We start from the raw sequence: 24,214 nt of genomic DNA on the forward strand, positions 1-24,214 counted from the left end.
CAGTTTAACATTTTTTAGCATTTCCCACCCAAAAAAAAAAAAAAAAAAAAAAATATATATATATATATATATATATATATATATATATATATAAATAAATAAAACACAAACCTGACTTATCAACTGGATCCTGCGTGGCAACAGCAAACAATTTGCAGCAATCTTTGGGGGCCAATATTCCTTGGGGAGCAGAGATTCTGAATAAACAATGCCTTCCAAACCACAAAAAAGCCAAAAATGCATTCACCGGGGCGGGTTTAAAGGGGTACTCCAGTGAAAAACTTTTTTTTTTTTTAAATCAACTGGTGCCAGAAAGTTAAACAGATTTGTAAATTACTTCTATTAAAAAATCTTAATCCTTCCTGTACTTATTAGCTGCTGAATACTACAGCGGGAATTCTTTTCTTTTTGAAACACAGAGCTGTCTACTGACATCATGAGCACAGTGCTCTCTGCTGACATCTCTGTCCATTTTAGGAAGTGTCCAGGGCAGCATATGTTTGCTATGGAGATTTTCTCCTACTACTGGACAGTACCTAAAATGGACAGAGATGTCAGCAAAGAGCACTGTGCTCATGATGTCAGCAGACAGCTCTGTGTTTCAAATGGAAAATAATTTCCATTGTAGTATTCAGCAGCTAATAAGTACATGAAGGATTAAGATTTTTTTTAATAGAAGTAATTTACAAATCTGTTTAACTTTCTGGCACCAGTTGATTTAAGAAAAAAAAAAAAAAACGGTTTTCACCGGAGTACGCCTTTAAGTAGAACTCTACAAAGGAAATTACATCAGAAGGGGGCAGATATTTCTGATTAATTTTAATCTCTTTTAATGTTGATAATGCGTTTTAATGTTGATGATGAATAATACAATTCATAAAGATCTCTACAGCACTCTACTATAAGTATATGACTTGGCAGATTCTAGATGTTAATTCCATAGAGATTTCTTCTGTTCCTAAACATGCAAATGTAACATAGCAACATAAGAAGGCAATACCTGAAACAACACTTACCTTTCATCCTCCTATTTCCATTCAAATAATGTATTTTCCTCCTTCTACCAAGAAGCCTACCTGTGTTAGTGAAATACAGAAATGTTTGCTGTATATCTGCATGCAAGTATTGGGCAATTCTGTATGTAATATACAATGAATCACATTAGTTCCATGATTTAAATGAAAGAAATCACAGTCACTGTATAAGAGATAAATAGATAAAAAATATAATTTTGTTCTCAATCACGTTCACTAAAAGAAAGGTATACCCACATGGCACGGAACAAGATACAATAAAGTAGAATAAACAAGATATAATAAAGTAGACTATGTAACAGTACATTTCATAACTGTGCAATATTATGCGTATTATGAATCTCATTGCAATTTTTTTGTCATATAATTTATTTATATTTTATTACTATAAGTAGTTTATATGATAAAGTTAATTATGTTATTTTGAGTTATTATTCCAGCCATTGCAAGACCGCCACTCCCATCATGCCGGGGCAGCCGAAGGCTGTAGTTTTGCAACAGGTCACAGGTTATTTAACATACTATATACTGTATAGCTAGACATAGATCATCTACAGGTTACAGAGTCACTGAAGTGTGGAGCAGGTGTTCATCACTGGTAATTATTTAGGTGCAGTGGAGGAGAGATGGCTCGGCTGAGGGAGGACCCTGTGATCATCTCATGCAGTCCTATGTGACATTACTAGAAAGCAGAGAGTCTTTTAGAAACCAGGGAAACTGAATTTTACAGGAGCGCAGGATTGCACTATTTAAGGTAAAATGCACAGAACATATATTCTTCATGATAATGTTTATTAAAACTATAACTGAAATGTGTAACATGGAAAGATTAATATTTACAGATAAAAATATGTATCTATCCTTAAGTAGGATGCTTTACTGTAAGCTAAGGAATATTAATATATATATATATATATATATATATATATATATATATATTTATATTTATAATGAAATGTATTTAATACCCTTCATGCAGTAACAATATGATGTACAACTAACATAATCTTCGAGAGATTCAGTGGGACCTAGATATAAGTGGAAACTGTTACCTTTTTGGCATCAATATTAAATTGTATAAAATGGTTTGTTATCTGTCAGTATTTGATTTAGCCCCTTAAGGACTCAGGGTTTTTCCATTTTTGCATTTTCATTTTTTCCTCATCAGTCCAGGTCTGGGAGGACATCCCTTAGGAGACCATCCACCACCTAATCAGTAGCATGCCCAGGCGTTGTAGGGAGGTCATACGGGCACGTGGAGGCCACACATACTACTGAGCCTCATTTTGACTTGTTTTAAGGACATTACATCAAAGTTGGATCAGCCTGTAGTGTGGTTTTCCATTATGATTTTGAGTTTGACTCCATATCCAAACCTCCATGGGTTGATAAATTTGATTTCCATTGATAATCTTTGTGTGATTTTGTTGTTAGCACATTCAACTATGTAAAGACGAAAATATTTCATACTATTATTTCATTCATTCAGATCTAGGATGTGTTATCTTAGTGTTCCCTTTCTTTTTTTGAGCAGCGTATGTGAGTAAAATGTCACAAAAATGTCTCAGCTGCGACGTTTTTGTTTTGCTTATGTGCTCCAAATTTATCAACCCCTAGTTATAGTATGATAAATATGCAGTACATAAGCAAAACTAAAGCAAAAAATAAAATAAAAATGCCTTCAAAACTTGCTTACCAAAGCAATCAATGATAAATGTCCCCCATTGTCCTTTTGTAAGGTAAACCCGACGCTCAGTCTAGAGGTCCAGAGCACTCTGGATCCCTTTGTCATTAAAAATATCTCATTAAAAATATATTTTTCTCCATTCAGTTTTCCCTCAACCCAGTCTCCCTGTGCCTGCCACTGAAAAACCCTCCCACAGCATGATGCTGCCACCACCATGTTTACTGTAGGGATGGTTTACTTCACACATAAGGCTTAGAATTGAGTTAAAAAATGTCAGACTTGGTTTCATCAGACCAGATCTTTGTTTTTCACAGTCTGATAGTGTTGAGGTTCTTTTTTTGCAAACTCCAAGCAGCCTCTATGTGTATTACACTGCTAAGAGCCTTCTTTCTGGCCACTTTGCCATAAAGCCTAGATTGGTGGAGTGCTACAGTGATGACTGACTTTCTGGAAGTTTCTCTAATCTGGACACAGAGGGGGAGATTTATCAAAACCTGTCCAGAGGAAAAGTTGCTCAGTTGCCCATAGTAACCAATCAGATCACTTCTTTCATTTTTAACAAGGCTTCTGCAAAATGAAGGAAGCAATCTGATTGGCTGCTATGGGCAACTAGGCAATTTTTCCTTTGCACAGGCTTTGATAAATTTCCCCCAGAATTTTTGGTGCTCAGCAAAAGTGACATTGGGATCTTGGTCACTTCTCTTTCCAAGGCCCTTCTACCATGAGTACTTAAAGGGGTATTCCACTGGCCACACTGCGTGCGGTGCGGCGGTCGGGCACACCCTCTCATGAGTCAACGCCTCCCCCCATCAATGCAAGTCTTTGGGAGGGGGCGTGACGGCTGCCACGTCAACTCCCATAGACTTACTTTGAGGGGGTGTGGCATGATGTCCCAAGGGGGTGTGGCCAACTCCTGAGGCACGCACACAGTGTTCAGAACTAAATGTTCTGAATGCTGGCCATTGGGGTACCCCTTTAATGTGGTGGGGTGGCCAGCTCTAGGAAGAGCCCTGCTTGTTCCCAGCTTATTTAAGAATTATGAAGACAACTGCTGTGCACTTGGGAACTTTTAGTGCAGCAGGAAATTTTTGTACCCTTCTCCAGATATGTGTTTTCACATGTCTGGGGTCTTCCGGCAGTTCTTTCCTTCACATGACTTAGTGTTTATATGCTTTTTCAACTGTGAGACCTTATATAGACAGGGCTTTGTCTTTCCAAATCATGTCCACTCAAATTGTAAAATTACTCCACTCAAATTGTAAAAACATCTCAGAGATGACCAGGAGAAATGGGAGACCCCAAGAGGTAAATAAGAAGTATGCAAAAAAGAAAGGTTGCAGCAGCACTCTTGGTCAAAAAATGGAGGCTCTTAGCGCACTTTTTGATCAAAACGTGTCCCCCATCCACCACGCGGAGGTGGCCTCATTTCGGATGGGACCCAAACACTCATTTCATTCACCTCTGCTGGGCATATGGCCTCATATGGCCTTGCGGCAAACCTCCAACTCGATGCTCACCAGAATGGGTACTCAAAATATATATACACATTCAAATTAAATAAAAATTACATTAACAAAAAACGATTTACTCTCTTAAATTTTGATGCCATATGGACTCCTAGCTGCCACATTCAGACGCTCTGCACCAGTGATTCTAATAGCAAAGCCTGTAATCTGCATGTCATACTGAATAACAGTATTATTTCACTAACATAGCACACTCACCAATGCATGTTAGAACAAAGCAAACTGTCCTACACCACTATTGAGGCTCTCTGTAGGCCAGAAATAGCCATTTTTAATACAGATTCACTGCAGACAAATTTGGACATTTTTTGGGAAAATTCGGCAAATTGGCCGAATAGTTTTTTTTCCAAAAGTTTTCTCATCTCTATTGCTGCCCATTTCAATAGCTGCTTTTGTTACATCGTTTTCAGAAGACAGCTTTCATAGTTATGGTATGGTTGGGCATGACATTGCCTATAGTTGTAAGGGTTCAGATGCATTGGTTTCAAGTGGACTTTCCAATTTAGAAATGTAAGCAGATCAGAAGAAAAACAGGGTACATGGCAGGATATGGCTATCCATCATGACTCAGGCATACCCTTTTTTATTTTAATAGTCCTCACCACTATTCAGATATAAGCCTCTCTGTTAATATGTAAATTAGGCTCAAGTGCCCAGAGGGATTTTCTCAGAAAGAGTCCAGGTAAGTCTGCTTCATGTCCTCTTTATCTAGTGACTGTCAGTTAAACAGGATAGGAGGATGCAAGCAGGCCAGTGGGCACTAATAAAGAGGACATAGGCTGGACTGACATGGGCTTTTGTTCTGCTGGGAAATGCCCCCTGGGCACATTAACAAAAATGCTTACATTTTAGCGCTGGAAAGGACTATAGAAATGAAAAGGGAATCCTGGAATCATAATGACTACCTCGTATCTAGCCATATGCTTATTAGTGTTACTCGCGAATATTCGCAATACGAATTTTATTCGCGAATATCGCATATTCGCGAATTCGCGAATATTCGCGAATATAGCACTATATATTCGTAATTACGAATATTCTTTTTTTTTTTTTTTTTTCACAGTACACATCACAGTGATCATCCCTCTCTGCTTCCAGCTTGTGTGGTGTAAAGAAGGCTCTAATACTACTGTGTGAGACTGGTGTGCTAATTTTCGCATATGCGAAAATTAGCATATGCTACTTTTCGCATATGCGAATTTGTGCTTGTACAGGTCTTTGCATATGTAAATTTTCGCATATGTTACTTTTCGCATACGCGAATATTTGCATATGCGAAAATAAAACGCGAATATTCGCGAATATATGACGAATATTTGGCCATATATTCGCGAATATTCGCGAATTCGAATATGGCCTATGCCGCTCAACACTAATGCTTATCAAAACCTATGTTTTCCATCTGTCAGGTCCACTTTAAATAAGGCAATTGCTGAACCCTAAGGCTAGGTTATAACTACAGAATTTCTGTCCGAAATTCCACTTAGGAATTTTTGCTGAAAACTGCAGTGAAGCAGAATCCCATTGCTGGCACACTAGGGAATTGTAGCAACAGATATTCCGGAATACTTACTGCAGACATTACCATCTATGAGGAAGGCAATGTCTGTGTAGTCCTGGTGCTGACTGATTCAGTCCATGCTGGGTGCTCTCGAAATCTCGGGACGGAAATTTTCTGTCCTGAGCTTTCTCAGTGTGAACCTAGACTTACTGACTCTGTACAACAAATCCCTTATAACAGAGAAGTTTCTGTTGGTTGAAGAATTCATCCACAAGAAGAGCAGTAGGAAAGAAACTAGTACCTACAAACTAGTTAACTTGACTTCTTTATTAGTAAAAAAAAAAAATGGAAACTCTTCTAAAAGATAACAAAAATCTTGTTGAAAAAAAAATCTTGTTTGTGCATCACCATATACTACAAGCTGTATTTGTTTTTTATTCGTTTTTGCAGGATACATTTTTAATGGTATTATTTTTACTTTATGTGACATTTTGATGACTTTTCATTTTGTTTTTACAAAGGTGAGGTTAACAAAACAGTAATTTTGTCAATTTTTTTAAATTAATTTGACATTGTTTGCCGAGTGGGGTAAATTATATGATTATTTTATAGCCCAGGTGTTTATAGACACATTAATCCCAAAAATGTAAATATTTTCAATCTAAAAAACATCATGCACTGTATATTGGGTGAAAAGGAAATTGTTTATTTTTATTTATTTTATATATTTTTGTACCTGTCATAAACTAATCTATCCCTAAATAACTTCTGCTCTTCCTAATTTATTCTGAGCTACATCCTGACTTTTTTTTTTTGCTAAACCCCCCCCCCCCCCCCCTCCATGTGCTATTTTGCAGGCCTGTATGCCTGCCAGGGCTCACTTCTGCCCTTCCTCATCTCATCTATGCTGCACATTAGTAATACTTTTATAACATACTCATAACGCTTAGATGAGATTCTTCCCCGGTGCGCTGGCTGCAATGCCTCCCCTCTCTATCCCGTGCGCGCTACACAGAGAATCACACACGCTGCGGGCTCAGTGTGTTGGTAGGCAGAGGCAGGGGGTGCACGGAGCTCGCTTTCTACCTGTTTCATATACACTAATGAACCAAAAGAAACTCATGGTGTCACTCAAATCTTAATAAAATAAATATTTATTGGTATGCATGAAAACAACCATATACTGACATCACCAGACACACTGCATTGATATGATGATATTATGTGGGTAACAGTTATGCTTACATAATATCTTGATAAACACAGCACATTAATACATAACAATGCTAATAAGTAAAGTGCTGTGTGCAAAAGATGGCAGTAATGTCCAAAAGGTGACAGTAAACAGTGCATTAGCAGCATATACTACCCACTAAATCACGATGAGAGAGATACAATGCAGGGACCGGGATGATGCCACTCCAACATGCTTTTCTGCATGCTGACCTTCGTCCTGGAGTGGTTACATCCCAGACGTTCTATCCTTATATATACATGGTGACCCAATGAGAAGAAAACAATAATCAATTACCTAATTAGTGCCAGAGTATAGGTACATGGCTTCTCCATGGCATATCATGGCACATGAACGCTGCTGACGTCAGTGACCCCAGACACCCGAAAGAGCTGTGTCACATGACTACCGCACATGACCATGTACGTGACCGGCATCACGATGAGATGCGACTGTTTCATATACAGGCAGAGAGCAAGCTATGGGAGAATATGTCCAGACTGCATTTCCTGAGTTTGGATTTCTGCCCGGTTCAAAGTTAGTGGGGAAAATGCAGCCTGGACCAGTAGGGAGACCCCTAAAGGCCAGCTTTTCAAAGTAAAAAAAAACACATAGAAACAAATATATTAGAAACATTTGAATTTCCCCCAAAATTTGTTTCTGTCCGAATCGCTTTTAAAAACGGCTATATCTTTCCAACTGAGAGCCTCAATAGGGGTGTAGAACACTTTGACTTGCTATAACAAGCATAGCGTGTGTGCTGGGTTAGTGAAATAATAACTGTTATTCAGTATGACATGCAGATCAGAGGGGTCACTATTAGAATCACTGTCGCAAAGCGGCACAATGACAGAGCCTGCATCAGTATGAGGAGACCATATAGCGGCTGAATGACACAGTGTGGAGGTTGCGGCAGCTTGAGGAGAACATATATGTTAGGATTCGGCAGGCTGGAGGTGGATCCTCTGTGTCAGCAAGGGATTGGCGTGGACCGTGTCGGTGGACCGGTTCTAGGGTTGCTACTGGTTTTCACCAAAGCCCGCCGCAAAGCGTGATGGTATTGCTGCGGCGGTAGCAACCAGGTCGTATCCACTGGCAACGGCTCAACCTCGCTGACTGCTGAGAAGGCGTGGGACGGTAGGACTAGGCAGAAGCAAGGTCAGACGTAGCAGAAGGTCGGGGCAGGTGGCAAGGTTCGTAGTCAATAGCAATGGCAAGAGGTCAGGAACACTGGAAATGGCAAACACAGTGATAGCTTTCTCAAGGCACAATGGCAACAAGATCCGGCAAGGAAGTGCAGGGGAAGTGAGGTTATGAGTGCGGGTCTGACCGGGGTGCTGCAAACAGGAGAACGCTGCGAGCGCTCCGGGGAGAAGCGGGAACCCGGAGCGCTCGGCGTAACAGTACCCCCCCCCCTTGGGTCTCCCCCTCTTTTTGGAACCTGAAAATTTTTGAATTAGGTCCTTGTCGAGAATGTTATCCTTGGATACCCATGACCTCTCCTCAGGACCACAATTCTCCCAATCTACAAGAAAAATTCTTTTATCTCTGAGCGTCTTAGACGCGAGAATTTCTTTAACCGAGAAGACATCTGAGTACCCGGAGACAGGAGTGGGAGCAACAACCTTGGGAGAGAAGCGGTTAAGGATAAGCGGTTTAAGGAGAGAGACATGAAAAGCATTGGGAATACGGAGAGAAGGGGGAAGAAGGAGTTTGTAGGAGACAGGATTGATTTGGCACTTGATTTTAAAGGGTCCAAGATAACGTGGTCCCACTTTATAACTGGGGACACAGAAGCGGATATACTTGGCGGAGAGCCACACTTTGTCTCCAGGAACAAAGACAGGAGGAGTTCTTCTTTTTTTGTCGGCATGCTTCTTCATCCGGGATGAGGCCTGTATGAGGGATTTTTGAGTCTCTTTCCAGATGGTGGAGAAGTCCCGGGAAACCTCATCAACAGCAGGCAAACCAGAAGGCGTGGGAGTGGGGAGGGGGGAAAGAGGGTGAAGCTTGGCACGGGGCAGAGTGTTACCAGGACAGGGGCTATGAGGAGGAGACACAGCATAGTCCTGATAGGCCTTTGGGGGACCAAGTAAAGGAGGAGACACTGAGGTTTGACTGACGGGACTGGGAGCAGACGTGAGGCATTTTTTGTGGCAAGAAGCACCCCAGCTCTTGATCTCCCCGGTGGTCCAGTCAAAGGGTAGGAGAGTGGCGTTGGAGCCATGGCAGAACGAGGAGGACTTCAGAGGTGCAGTTGGGCAAAACAAAAAGTTCAATTTTTTCGAGATGCAGTCCAATGCTCATGAGCAGGGGTTCTGTGCGGTAACGTAAAGTGCAGTCCAATATTACTCCGTTGATTGAGGAAATGTAGAGCGGCTTGGCGAGACGGGTCACAGGGATGTTGAACTTATTAACAAAAGAGGCCAAAATAAAATTTCCCACAGAACCAGAGTCCAAGAAGGCCACAGCTGAGAAGAAGGAGTTCGCAGAAGGAGAAATCCGTACGGGCACAGTGAGACGTGGAGAAGCAGACCTCAGATCAAGAGACGCCACTCCCACGTGAGCTGGGTGCGTGCGTTTCCCAGACGTGGAGGACGAATAGGGCAATCCACCAAGAAATGTTCGGTACTAGCGCAGTACAGACATAAATTTTTATCTCTGCGGCGAGTCCTCTCTTCATGGGTCAGGCGAGACCGATCCACTTGCATAGCCTCCTCGGCGGGAGGCACAGGGGTAGATTGCAAAGGATACTGTGAGAGAGGTGCCCAGAGCGGTGTGGTCCATGACAGGGCCTTCCCAGACAGGAGACCACGGCAGAGTCTAGAGTCCCCATCAAATTTGTCCGGCAGGGACAAGTGGAGGTTAGGAGCGGCCGATCGCTGCGGAGGAGGTGCAGGAGCCGGAGGGGGAAATGGTTGTTGCTGTAGCAGCTGCTGTAGCTGTGACTGAAGTTGCTGTAGCATGGTGGTCAAGTTCGACAGCTGGTGACCTTGTTGGGCGAACAGTCGGGATTGCTGGGCGACCACCGTGAATATATCAGCGAGACTTGGCAGCGGCATCTCAGCGGGATCCATGGCCAGATCTTCTGTTAGGATTCGGCAGGCCGGAGGTGGATCCTCTGTGTCAGCGAGGGATTGGCGTGGACCGTGTCGGTGGACCGGTTCTAGGGTTGCTACTGGTTTTCACCAAAGCCCGCCGCAAAGCGGGATGGTCTTGCTGCGGCCGTAGCAACCAGGTCGTATCCACCGGCAACGGCTCAACCTCGCTGACTGCTGAGAAGGCGTGGGACAGTAGGACTAGGCAGAAGCAAGGTCAGATGTAGCAGAAGGTCGGGGCAGACGGCAAGGTTCGTAGTCAATAGCAACGGCAAGAGGTCAGGAACACTGGAAATGGCAAACACAGTGATAGCTTTCTCAAGGCACAATGGCAACAAGATCCGGCTAGGAAATGCAGGGGAAGTGAGGTTATATGAGCATGGAACAGGTGCAAGCTAATCAGACTGATTGGGCCAGGCACCAATCATTGGTGCACTGGCCCTTTAAATCTTAAGGAGCCGGCGCGCGCGCCCTAGGGATCGGGGCTGCGCGCGCCGAGACAGCACAAACGGGGAACGAGTCTGGTAAGCGGGCCGGGATGCGAATCGCGAGCAGGCGCGTCGCGCATCGCATCACGGTTAGGGACATTATCGCAGCGCTCCCGGTCAGCGGGTCTGACCGGGGCGCTGCGAACAGAAGAACGCTGCGAGTGCTCTGGGGAGGTGCGGGAACCCGGAGCGCTCGGCGTAACAATATAGTGGCTGAATGACACAGCGTGGAGGTGGTGGCAGCATGAGGAGACCATATAGTGGCTGAATGGCACAGCCTGGAGTTGGCGGCACCATGAGGAGACCATATAGTGGCTGAATGACCCAATGTGGAGGTGGTGGTAGCATAAGGATCCATATAGTGCCTGAATGACCCAGCGTGGAGGTGGCAGCAGCATGAGGAGACCATTTAGTGGTTGAATGACACAGCAGGCAGGTGGCAGCAGCATGAGGAGACCCTATAGTGGCTGAATGACACAGTGTGGAGGTGGTGGCAGCATATAGTGGCTGAATGACACAGCCTGGAGTTGGTGCCAGAATGAGGAGAACATATAGTGGCTGAATTACACAGCCTGGAGTTAGCGGCAGCATGAGGAGACCATATAGTGGCTGAATAACACTGCCTGGAGGTGGCAGCAGCATGAGGAGAACATATGGTGGCAGTATGAGACAGCTTGAAGCTAGCACCAGCATGAGGAGAATATATGGTGGCAGAATGGGACAGCCTAGAGGTGTGGTGCAGTGGGTGGCAATACCAGTACCCGGTGACGAAGGTGGGTGGGTGCGAGAGGATGGGATTGTGCAGATAGGCATCAGCCAACTGACTACGTAGGATGTCTTTGTAGTAGGTCAGTTTTTCCTCCCTCTCAGTGGGTGTTAAAAAGGGCCCCATTTTGTGGCAGTAGTGAGGGTCCAATAAGGTGGAGAGCCAGAAGTCATCCCCCTGCCGAATGGTGACAATTTGGCGGTCACTACGCAAGCAAGGGGGCATGCATCGTTCCATTTGTGCAATTGACTCAGAGGAACTCCCAGACTCCATCACCACTGCATACTGCCACAGTGTGTCTGTATCCTCTGTCTCACCTTCCTCATAACCCTCTAGCTTCTCTGGCTGATCCTGCTTCTCATCTCCTGTCATATGACTAGAAAAACTGCCCATCTCCCGAAACATAAACTGTGCTCAACTGTGCCCCTCCCCCTCCTCCAGTTCAGCCCCCACAGAGCTCATGTGGCCGTGAGATGTAGGTGCCACATCTCCAGTGCCCTGACCAGCCATCATTTCCAACACATGTTGTAGTAAATGAAGCAGTGGAATGATGTTGTTCAACCCCTAATCCTGGCGACTGACTAATAAGGTGGCTTCCTCATAGGGCCTGAGCAAACGGCAGGTGTCACGTATGAGCTGCCACTGGTTGACATTGAAGTTACATAGGGGAGTCCCCCTATCTGCTTGAATAATCAAGAAATCGGTGATGGCTTTTCTATGTTCGTATAGTCGGTCCAACATATGGAGGGTGGAATTCCAATGTGTGGAAACGTCGCAAATCAGACTATGTTAGTGGATACCGTTCTGATGAAGCAGCTCAAGGAGGGTGGGCTTTGCAGTGTACGAATGGCTGAAGTGCATGCAAAGTTTCCTTCCCATTGTTAGGAACACTTCAGGAACCGCTTGACAACCAAATTAAACACGTGTGCCATGCAGGGCGCATGTCTTAGACTTCCTCGTAGCACAGACAAGATGTTTTTCCCATTGTTGGTCACCATGATTCCCATCTCAAGTTTTCGGAGAGTAAGCCATGATTCTATTTCTTGATTATTTCCATTCGCCAAGGCAAACCATGTAAAGAACAGCGTGACACCGCCGTGCCCTGCACACATGGTATGCTGGAGGGGCACTGAGCCTTGTCTGTGCAGTAGAGGCTGAGGATAAGGTGGAGGATGAGGAGAAGGAGTCGCACACTGTCACAGGACCAAGTGTGCGTGACCTGTCCAAATTGCTGTTGTGGCTGTGCAGGAACCCCATTCACCCAGTGGGCTGTAAAGGACATGTATTGTCCCTGACCGTAGTTACAGCTCCACACATCGGGGCTGCTGTGCACTTTGATACTCACCGACAAGCTCAAGGACTGGCACACCTTCTGTTCCACAAAATTGTGCAGGGCTGGTACTGCCTTCTTCGCAAAGAAATGACGGCTTGGGACTCTCCAGTCAGCTCGGCACAAGCCATCAGTTCTCTGAAAGGTGCAGAGTTCACCCCTTGAAAAGGGAGGGACTGCAGCACCAGCCACTTGGACAGGTGCACATTCAGCTTCTGTGCCGTTGGATGAGTGGACGCATTGTTGCGGTTAATAACTAATTTATGAATTGTGAATTATTAATTACGGGCAACAAAAATATGAAAAATATTATGACCGTTATGAATTGCCAAAAATATACAAACAATGAAATTCACTATATCTGGGCCCAACTATTTTCCCAGATATGAGTTCTTTGAAGTAGGGGTAGAAGTAACTTTTGCAATATTATAAAATAATAATGCAGTTATTATAAAAATGATATGTACATTTATTGGTTACAATTAATTAACATTAAAGGAGAGTAATAAACACAGAATATAATATACATGAAATTATATAAAGAATATCAATGACAAGATCAGATATAAATCAATGATGTATTAGTATGTTATTTAACCATATTAAACTTAGTCACAGAAGTAGGTTAGTTCAGATATCAATAGATTACTTTGCATAGAGATCACCACATCAAATGATATCAAATGGGCATTTCATATATACAAAATGGGAGTGAATCCTGCCCAGTTCTAACCACAACTATTGTTAGGAATCACGGCAGGTCCACAGCAGGTGGTGGAGCCAGGGAGCCGTGCCAGGGTGCGGGGTCTAATGTGCCACTGATTTTCACCAGACCCCGCCACAAAGCAGGATGGTCTTGCTGCAGCGGGTGGCACCCAGGTGGCTACCCCTGGCAGGACTCATCCACACAGATAGCTGGTGGGTGACATGACACTGACAGGGACTGAAAGAATGTAGCAGAGATGATGTGTTGGGCAGGACTTGGCGGGCAGGCCAGAAGGACAAGGCAGGAACACAGGTACAGGACAGGCCGGAACTAGGAACAGGTACATAGACTTGGGAACAGGACTTGACTCCGGAACAGGACTTGACTCAGGAACAGGACTTGACTTAGGCATAGGACAATCACAGACAAAGACAGACAATGAAGATCCGGCCCAGGTAGCAGGGAGGAGCAGATACTTAAAGACCAGGGGACCGGTGAAAACACAAACTAATAGGGTACTGGCCCTTGAAGAAACAGAGTTCCGGCGCACGTGCGCCAAAAGGGCCAGAGGCACACACTGGTGCTGCGGGGACATAAGGGAGCAAGGGCACAGGACGGTGAGCGACGGGCTGAGAGTCGCATGCGGGTGCGTCTCGCACTGGGAATCTCAGCCCCGACTACAGCGGGGACAGAAAACGCTGGCGATTCCGACTGGAGCACAACTGTAACAACTATGTCTGGTAAGATGCAGTACTAAATATATCATTTATAGTACGCTACTATAGTACGCAAAAATGTCTTCATGTCTATAGGAAGGGGCGTTGTGGCCATTACACCCCCTCCCATAGAAATGAATGGAAGGGGCGTGGTGTGACGTCATGTCCCAGTCTCGGAAGCCCGGAGGTTTCCGAAACTTCAGATGTAGCTGCGCATAGAATGCAGGATGCTGCAGGGAGATCGGCGGGCCCCCCACGATCAGACATCTTATCCCCTATCCTTTCGAAAGGGGATAAGATGTTTTTGCCCAGAATATCCCTTTAAATTAAGTTTCCTTGTTGGAATTATTATCTTACTTGGGGGAGCAGAGGAAAATCCCATTTAGACTATGCTAATATGCAATATGATCCCCATAAGACATGCCCCGCTCATCTGCAGTAGAAGGGTGTGTGGCTTATAAACTAATATTACCATCTCATAATTGAGGTTATATATAAGCCAGGTCTGCTCCTCCCCATAAAATAATTCTGTCCACATTAAAATGAGGTAACTTAATCAAATAAGAAACCTGTGTATTTTACCGAGAGTACTTCTGGATGAAATAAAGATAGCTACCCGGCGTCCACGGGAACGTCTTTAGTCATAACAGGTTATCAGAGAAGAAATTACTTATGGACTAAAGTCTGGAGCTTCATGGCTCCGCCCTTTCAGGTAGCCTCTAGGAACTTTAGTAATGAGGATGGGGTCCCTCTTTCTGTGTTCCCTGTAGTTCCTCTCTAGTTCCTCCATGTCCTCCTTACACCTGCTTTTAGCTTGTTTTCTGACTTAAAGATCCACCCAAACAATATCAGATCATCCAATGATGACTGGTGGGTGTGTGTATGGAGATCAGGGCTAGTCACATGTCTAGTCACATGACATCACAGCTAATCATTAATTATAACCTGTATATTCTATCTTTATCATGTATCATGGCTACTATATTAGTCATTATGATATATTAACTTATCAGACAACACAATTGTGCAGCATTTAGCTACATAGCTGTATAACTAATAGTAATAATCGTTATAAGGCCACTATCTATCAGTTTTACATATATATATATATATATATATATATATATATATATATATATATATGTATATACATAAATATTGTTATATGGGCTAGATAGCATATTCATGCTACAGAGATCATATTATAAGATCAATATAGGAATGTTTTATAAAAAGACATTAACCTGTATGTCACCTTTGGCTGGCTGAATCTGCTCATGTTGCCTGACTCCTCTCAGGGACATCTTTACATGGAGCCTCCTAAGAATTCCTATAACATGGTGGACACTTCATGTTATTATTCTATTAAACATAGTGATTCATTTTTGGGCCTACAATAAGTAAGACAGCATACTGTTGCCTCTTAGACATGGCTTCGCCGATAGATTTCTGGCTGAATGACTGACTCAAAGTAGGAGGAGCAGGAGCATCTGGAGCGACAGATGATGGGTATGACACACAGCTCCCTTCGGCTGAGGTGGTGGAGCCTTGGTTGGCTGAAACAACGAGTGATGTGCCACCGGGTGATGCAGGAGGCTGGACCACCACATCGGAGCCAGGGTTCTCCCAGGCCGCTTTATGGTGACGCTGCATATGTTGACGCAGGGCTGGGGTGCCAACATTAGGACTTTGGCCACGCTTCACCTTCTGCCAACACATCTTGCATGTGGCCAGGTTAACATCCTCCAGATGTTTGATGAAAAACTGTCACACCTCCGAGTAGCTGATTTTCCTAACAACAGTCCGCACTGATTGACTGCTACTGCCACCGACTCCAGGAACACCTGTTCCACTACCTTCCCGGAAGGTAGGCTGCCACAAAGAAGGTGTTCTACCCCCGGTACGTTTGGCTCCAGACTTTCCACTTCTGCCACCATGCTGACTGCCAACCATGCTACCACCTTGCTGGCTCAGCTGCTGCCTCACGGGCAACCTCCAACCCTCTTCTCCTGATGAAGAACCTTGTGCAGCCTGCTCCCTATTGCGATCAACTTCATCATTATCGAGTTGTGTCTGCAATTCACTGATGTCCTCCTCAGGTTCCTCATCAGTGTCTACTGAAGGAGCCTGAACGTTCGCAACACCACCTCCCACGCCACTCTCCTCATCACTACTTGCCCGCCTTGCGGAGGAAGCGGCGGATGTCTCCTCCACTTCTTGGCTGGGCAGTAGCTGCTGACTGTGCTCTAGTATATAATCCTCACTAAATAGTGGAGCTGAACCCACAGCATAAGATAGTTCTGTGGGGGAGGGAACAGCAGAGGACAGAGGCAATAGAAGGACAGGGACTGCTCCCGGGCTATGCCAACTGAGGGTATGTCTGAGGAACCCACCCCCTGTTTCTGAGGGGTGTCAGATGTCATTTTGATGAAGTGGATGACCATGTTAACCAATCGATGATGGCAGATGGTTTGCTGGTCGAGACACGACCGCTAGCTGATACCGAGAGCTCAGGCCTCTCGCTGCGACTCCTGCTGCCACTCGCCCCTATTCTGCTGCGACCTCTGCCTGATGAATTTAGGCCTCTGCCACTCCTCTGTGCACGTCCTGGCACTTCTCTGCCTTACATACTATGCGTGCGTATATGAGGGGGAGTACAATATGCTCCACCACGCTTAAAACAGTATTTGTCTACAACACCAGCAGGTGTGTACTTTTGTCTGGCCTTTCACAGTATCTAGGCCCATAAGACTTTAACAGGAACAAAATGGTACACCACTTAGAACTATGCACAGGTTTCATAACATAACTATGCACAGGTTATATAACGGATGAATAAAACGATTATAACGGATGAATAGATTTCTAACGTCCGTTAATTAAACGGATAAATGTTTATCCGTTATTATCCTTTAATACCTTATTATTAACATCCGTTATATTCACCTTTGTTTGACCTCTCCCTACCTGCACACCTTGCAACAGCTGAAGCTCCTCCTCCTACCTGAAGGGGAGGGTATAAAAGGATACCACAATGTCGCAGAGTGCCACCACATGGTCAAAAATGTTCATACATGCTCCCCTAGCAATAGCATGCATGCCCCCATACAAAAAGCATGCATAAACAACCATGGACTGCAAAAGCGCAAGCACATGGCAGCGAGAAAAATGTTGCAGAGTGCCACCACACGGTCAGAAATGTTCATGCACGCTCCCCTAGCAATAGCATGCATGCCCCCTATGAAAATTAGCTTTATTAAAAAGCACACATATACACAAGCACATGTTCACCAATATAGTGATAAAGTCACAAAAAATATACACAAAAACAGCCATCCATGTACCCACCTGCTATACAAAGTTTTTGGTTCGCAGATTGCGGTGGATAGTGGCGGATGGCGGCGGATGAATACGGATACCCAGAACAGACTCCTACTGCTGCCTCCTGCTGTCTCACCAGGAAGTAGAGGGGGTGTGAGCACTACTCAACTTTCCCATGTGACTTCAGGAGTGTGAAGTCTCTACTGAGCATGCTCAGTAGCACTAATGGACATTAAATTAACGGACAATAACGGGTGTATTTTGTAACGTCCGTTACACCATAGGCTTCATTGTTAATAATTAACGGATGTTCAATGATCCGTTAATTATAAACGGAAAAAAAATATTGCATGTCCGTTCGTTAGTTTAACGGAACAAAAAAGGTACAAATGGAAGATTAAAAAATCCCATAGACTTTAATGGGATTTATTAACGGAAATTTAAGGATCCGTTATAAAAGACTTTAAGATAAGCAGTGGTGAGATAGGATTATAATACTAACGTCAAATAACATATCCAAGCAAAAACGACACTATAGCATCAGAGGAATGACTGGAAAGACCCCAAGGGTCTTAATAGGAGGGGGGATGGGGACCAGCCCCAACAACACAAAACAACAAAGACAATGACAGCACAACATAAAAGAAAAACAATAAGGGGAGATACATAGGGGAGGAGAGAGCAGGGGAGGGGGGGTAGGGAGAGAAGCTAGGGGGGGTTGCCTATCTACAAAGCTGTCCAATGGCTCCCACACCGACTGAAAGAGGGGCAATGCATTATTAAGAGAGGCTGTGAGAAATTCGAGGGAGCAAATCTCCCGAATCCTCGCAACCAAATCCAACTAAGAAGGGGGGAGAGTCCGCTTCCAAAATTTAGCAATAAGGGTTTTAGCTGCTAAGACAATATGCATAAACAATTTAAACGGGCACTTGGTCAGAGCCCTAGAGGACAGGAACAGTAAATATACCAGTGGGTTTAAGGGGACCTGAACACCCAACACATCCAGCACCACCCCCCTGGACCAAGTTCCAAAAGGGGACTATCAGAGGACAGGTCAAAAATATGTGATAAACCGTACCAAGCCCCACCCCACAACGCCAACATTGCGGTGGAATGTCAGGATTCAAACGGTTTAGCAGGGCAGGGGTGTGATACCAACCCATCAGCATCTTATATTGTGTCTCTTTATAAACTGTACAGATTGAGGCTTTGGAAGCCCTCTCCCAAATGATCCTCCACTGGGGCAGGGTAATTGTGGCGTTCAAAGCTTCCTCCCAGCCACTCATGTAGCGATGGGAAGGCCCATTCCCCGCCAAAGGCACGTTGAGAATGGAGTAGATATTAGACAGGAGACCTTTTGTCTGAGGCCCCGAGTGCCGTGGGGAGGGAGACCGTAGAGGTACCCAACGCCGGCAACATGAAAAGCCGGAGCTGAAGATAGTGGAGGCGCTCGGAGGAGGGAAGGCCATATCGGGAGACTAAATTATCAAAGGATAGCAAGTCATGGGAGAGGGGATCCACTAGGTCCACCCAACAAAAGAGGTCCCGACCCCCCCCACTCCCTAACTACACCCGTCGTAAGACCCGGGGAAAAGGCAGGGTTGTAGAGAAAAGATTGAAGTGGAGAGACACGGGAGAAAAGCTGAAACTTCCAGGAGCAGTACCCCCAGACGTACCTAGAAAAGGACATAGGTCCTAGTAGGGGGCCCGGGGAAACACTAGGGGAGGAGGGGCGATATGAGGGGCGATATGAAGCTAACCCCAACTTCTCAATCTCCATCCAGCGATTATAAGCCCGATAAGTAGCCCAGGCCACCAGATGGCGCAAGTGTGCCGCCCAGTAGCATTTAGTAACGTCCGGCACAGACAAACCCCTATAGACCTGCCCGCCATCATTACCAACATCGGCAGGTGATGCCTCTTACCGTCCCACATAAAGCGAAAAATAGCGGACTGGAACGCCTTTAAGGCCGAAACGGGACACGGACAGGTAGCGTTTCAAAAAAATAAAGCAACTTCGGGAGGATGGTCATCTTTACCGCCACAATTCTCCCGAAAAAAGAAATATATTGGGATCGCTACTTGTCCATAAGCGCCCGAAGGTGCTGAAAGAGGGGAGTGTAATTAGTGGAGTATAGAGAAGAGTTGCTTGGGGTGAGGCATACCCCCAGATAGGAAAGAGCAGAGGGAGACCAACCGGAAGAGTAGGAAGCACGCAGCTGGGCAGCCAGCGAAGGAGGGTGATTTAAAGGAAGGACTTCAGTCTTAGAGAGATTAATTGTATAGCCAGAAACAGTGTCATACTCATGAAGTACCCTGTAAAGCTTAGGGAGAAAAGTCAGTGGTTTAGTAAGAGTAAGAAGAACATCATCAGCAAAAAGGCAAATTTAAAATCTTGGAAAACAGCTTTCGGTATTAAGCAGGGCAATGGGCCTGTAGCTAGAGCAATCATGTGGATCCTTGCCCGGTTTAGGGATAAGGGTAAGCAGGGAATGTAGAAAGGACTGCGGAACCCCCTCTCCTCCTAGAAAATAATTAAACAGAGGAGCCAGATGGGGAAGAAAAAGAGCAGAAAAAGTTTTATAGTACAAGTAGGTGAAGCCGTCCAGACCCGGGGAATGGCCCCATCGAGAGACTTGAGAACCTCTGAGATCTCCTCCAGCGTGATCGGGGCATTCAAGGAAGCCATTTCATCAGCAGTGAGGGATGGCAGATGACAATCAGACAAAAAGGAGTCCAATTGAGCGCCCCGTGCCCGAGGGTCGGAGGGAAGCTGTGAAGGAAGAGAATACAGTTTCAAGTAGTAGTCCCTAAAGAGGCGAGAGGCCTCATTGGGATGGTAGTGCAGAGTACCAGAAGGATCCCTCAGGGCCGAGGGAGCCTGGGCCACAGCACGATCTTTAAGGCGTTTGGCCAACATAGAATGCACCTTATTACCTTTCTTACCTTTTGCTTAGCATAGAGAAGCTGTCGCTCCACTTTCTGAAGCGCAAGCTCGCCCAACTGAGCACGTGCTGCAACCAGGCGCCTCAGCACCCGAAGGGAGGGGTGGAGGAGCGAGTCCCTCTCCAGGGTACGGACAAGCGTTCGCAACTCCTGGGTTCAAACCAGAGCATCACGTTTCAAGCGATAACCTAAGGCTATACAATGCCCTCGAACCACCAATTAGGGGCTTCCCAGAGTACAGCCTGAGAAGAGACAGAACCCGATACGGAGAAACGATCAATAGACGGGGACAAAATAAGGTTAAAGTCACCTCCAAAAAGCCGGGCTGATGGGGAATATCTATTCAGCCGAGCGAGGACCCGACACAAAAAAGGAATCTGAGATGAGTTAGGCGTGTAGACATTACATAGAAGAAGAGGCTTACCCCCCATGGAACCCTCCACTATCACATATCAGCCTAGGGGTTCAGCATAGGAAGAAGAAACCTGAAAATGGCAGGAGCGAGAGAGTAAGATCACCACCCCAGCCATCTTCCTACCCGAAGAAGCTGAGAAGGCAACAGGGTAAAGATGGTGTAAGAATTGAAAAGAGCCAGAATGGTCTCCTGAAGGAACACTTTATCGGCTCTCTGCGAGATCAACTCCCATTGCAAGAGACGCCTCTTAGGGGGGGAGTTAAGGCCCTTTACATTCAAGGAGACACAGTTAGCCAAATGAAGGAGGGATAATGCCAAAGAGAGGATACACTCACCCGAGAGCAGGAGACAGAATCCAACCCCAAGGGGTCCACTCGAAGCCAGCAGGCATCACAGAATGGCAGGGTTCCTCCCAGCGAGCTGTAGGAAAATGGTAGAGGGGGGAGAGGGATGGGAGGGAGGGGAGGACACATCAGGAGATCGGGAGGGGGAACAGAAAATGGGACACAAGACAGGGACCATAAACAAATAGGAACAAACATGAATTGACCAATCAAAAATTGAACCCGTGACCCCAAGGTCAAGGAAGAGGCCCAAAATACAGGCATAAGTAAGATACAATAATACAAACAAAGCAGTGCCGTATTTGGGAAGACCTCAGCGGGGGAATGAGAGACCATTACAGAAGTCAGACTGACAGGTCCAAAAGGAGCCTACACACGAGGCCACCGGAAACCAAAGGTACAGAAACACATCCACCAGGATTGGACGGAAGCTCACAGGCACCACAGTCCCGTCTCACGGAGGCACTGGAGGGACAAGGGTGGTAGGAGATGACCTTTTGTGCCCTCCGGACCGCCGATTGCGGACCGGCTGCCACACTGGTGGGAGGGGAGGAGGAGGAGGGGAGAGGCCCCAGTCCAGCATTTGAGGAGCAGGAATATCCAGGGTCGAGCAGAAGGACAGGATATCAGAATAGACCGGTATAACTGCGGGCCTGTAAGGCAAAAAGAAAATTCCAGCGGTAGGGGATTTGGTGTTGTCGGAGGACAGCCAGCAGGGGCTGAAGCAAGCGTCTCTTCCTCAGGGTGATCCAGGAGAGATCTTGGTACAAATGAATAGGTGCCCCATCAAAATCAAAGTTCCGCCAGGACCACGCCTTTGCCATGATAGCTTCCTTGAGTTGGAAATCATTAACGCAGCAGATGACATCCCGAGGGGGTCCATTGGATGGTTTAGGGCGGAGAGCCCGATGAGCTCTATCCAGTTTAATCTGAATGGGTGGAGACTCGCCAAGGAGCATGTTAAAGATAGCCTCCAGGGTCACTGGCAAGTCCTCATCCCTGGTAGCTTCAGGGAGGCCCCACACTCTGATGTTATTCCGTCTCTCCCTATTGTCTAAGTCCTCCAGCTGATTATGCATGTCACAAAGAAATTCCGACTGAGAAGCAACCGTGGACTGGAGTTGAGCAAAATACCCCCTGGTGGAGTCGTGAGAGTCCTCCAGAGTGTCCACACGGTCAGAGACATGTTGTACATCCTTGCGCATGGAGGCAATTTCTGCTCTACAGGCCTCTTTGACTTCAGAAATCATGGAGCAAAAGTACTCTCTAGAGGGGAAGTGCGATAGAAGCTGGGAGAGATCAAAAGGGGTTGGTGAAGGGGCAGGGGCCCCCGAGCATGCTAGCTCCATGACTGAGGGACTGTCCCTAGGGGATGAACCCCCCACACCCGAGGGGTGCCTTGGGGGAGCACCAATGCAGCAGAGTTCCCCCGGGGGAGGGAAGCAGCCCTCCAGGCACACTGAGGGCCATGGCCATTATCCTGGGGGGTTTTCAGGGGAAGGGCAAGAAAGGTTCCAGCAGGGGGGGGGGACCAGGGGCTCTCCAGGGGATAGATGCACAGCGGAGGGGGGAAAGGAAGTCCAGTCCAGGACAGTGGGGTCAGAGTCCATCCGAGGGGCCAAGGGGTCCTGGGCAGCATAAGGCAAAGGTTGGTCTGGTAGGGGGGAGGGGGAGGTCAGGAGCCCCCTCACAACCGTAGCCCAGGGAGACTGAGGGGAAGCCAGACACCCTGTATTCTCAAGACCCCGAACTGCAGGGGGTCGCCCAGGGTCAGCGGGCAGTGCAGAGGCCTCAGGGCAGGAGAACCATGCTGGCAGGGAGACACCACCGCCACTTGTGTGCGGCGTCAGAGCAGACTCCCCCGGTAGCCCGTGCTCACCTGCAGGAAGTCGTTCAGCCCGGGGATGCACCGGAGCTCCGGAGGCGCAGACAGCAGCCGGGATACATGGGAGAAGAGCAGGAGCAGTCCACAGCAGATTTCGGAGGCCGAGGCAGCACAGGAGCAGGTAATCGGAGGGCAGCCGGAGTCCCCGTGCGCGAACGCAGGCCGGAGGCAGGACCAACAATGTCGGGCGAGTCAGGAGGCCCATGGACAGGACAGGGGTGCAGGAACCGCTGGATCCCTCTGTGGACCGGGGCGGAAGACGGGTTCCGAGTGGCTGGGGATCTACTGGGGACCTTCTGGGAGGGTTTCCCCATGTAGGTGCAGGTGGTCAGGGCTTAAGAGCACAGGCAGGACCCTCGTGGCGCCGGAGCTCTAACAGTGAGCTGCCATCTTCAACGGCGCATCACCACGCCCCCCTGGCTGGCTACTATTAGCTTTTCAGTTGTTATACACACCAGTGCTGCAGCACACAGTCGCTGTGTACTACACCCAAAATTGCACTCTCTCTCTTAATCTCACTCCCTTCCCTATCAGTGCTTCCAGGCTGGATTTGGGCTTAAGGTGAATTGATGCTGTAAAAAAGATTTTCTGTGCAAAACACTGCACTCTGTCCCTCTCTGCAATAGAATGCTGAGGTCACTGGGAGATGAGTCGCTGCTGTAAAAATGCTTTTCTGTGCAACACACACTGCTCTCTGTCCTCCCTCTCTCTCTGCAATAGAACGCTGATGTGACTGGGAGGTGAATAGCTGCTGTAAAAATGCTTTTCTGGGCAACACACATTGCTGTCTGTCCCTCTCCTTCTCTGTACTTGATGTTACTGGCCGCAAGATGGCTGACAATTATATGAGGCTGTGACATCACAGGGTTGGCTGGCTGCTGATAGGCTGCATGCTGCATGTGATTCAGGGTCATCCTGCTGACCCTTGTTCCCACCTTCCCATGATTCTTTGCCCCATGTCCTCAAATGTGGGTCCACCATTTTAGATGCCCTGGAGCCTGGACAGGACTAAATGGAGTTTAATGAAGCGATTTGCGCGATCGAATTTCGGCGATATTCGCATTCGTTGCAAATCGAATTTTTCCTGAAATTCGTAACAAATTCGGATTTTTCAGATTCGATTCACTCATCCCTAGTATTTACACATAAGGAGTGCCATATTAAAAGTTCATTTTAATGACAGTACCCTTTAACTCCTTGGGGACGGAGCCCATTAT

General features: G+C 46.3%; 1 protein-coding gene across 1 annotated transcript in view; it reads left to right on the forward strand.

Moving 5' to 3' along the window:
- The first annotated feature begins 1,478 nt into the window (after positions 1-1,478).
- LOC130272693 (aquaporin-4-like) overlaps positions 1,479-24,214 on the forward strand; it is a 46,922-nt gene continuing 24,186 nt past the window's right edge. The window contains exons 1-2 of the mRNA XM_056518552.1: positions 1,479-1,542; positions 1,645-1,788. The gene's annotated coding sequence lies outside the window, so the exon portion shown is untranslated. The remainder of the gene's footprint in view (positions 1,543-1,644; positions 1,789-24,214) is intronic.

This window comes from Hyla sarda, chromosome 5 (genome assembly GCF_029499605.1).
Source record: "Hyla sarda isolate aHylSar1 chromosome 5, aHylSar1.hap1, whole genome shotgun sequence".
Classification (NCBI taxonomy): domain Eukaryota; kingdom Metazoa; phylum Chordata; class Amphibia; order Anura; family Hylidae; genus Hyla; species Hyla sarda.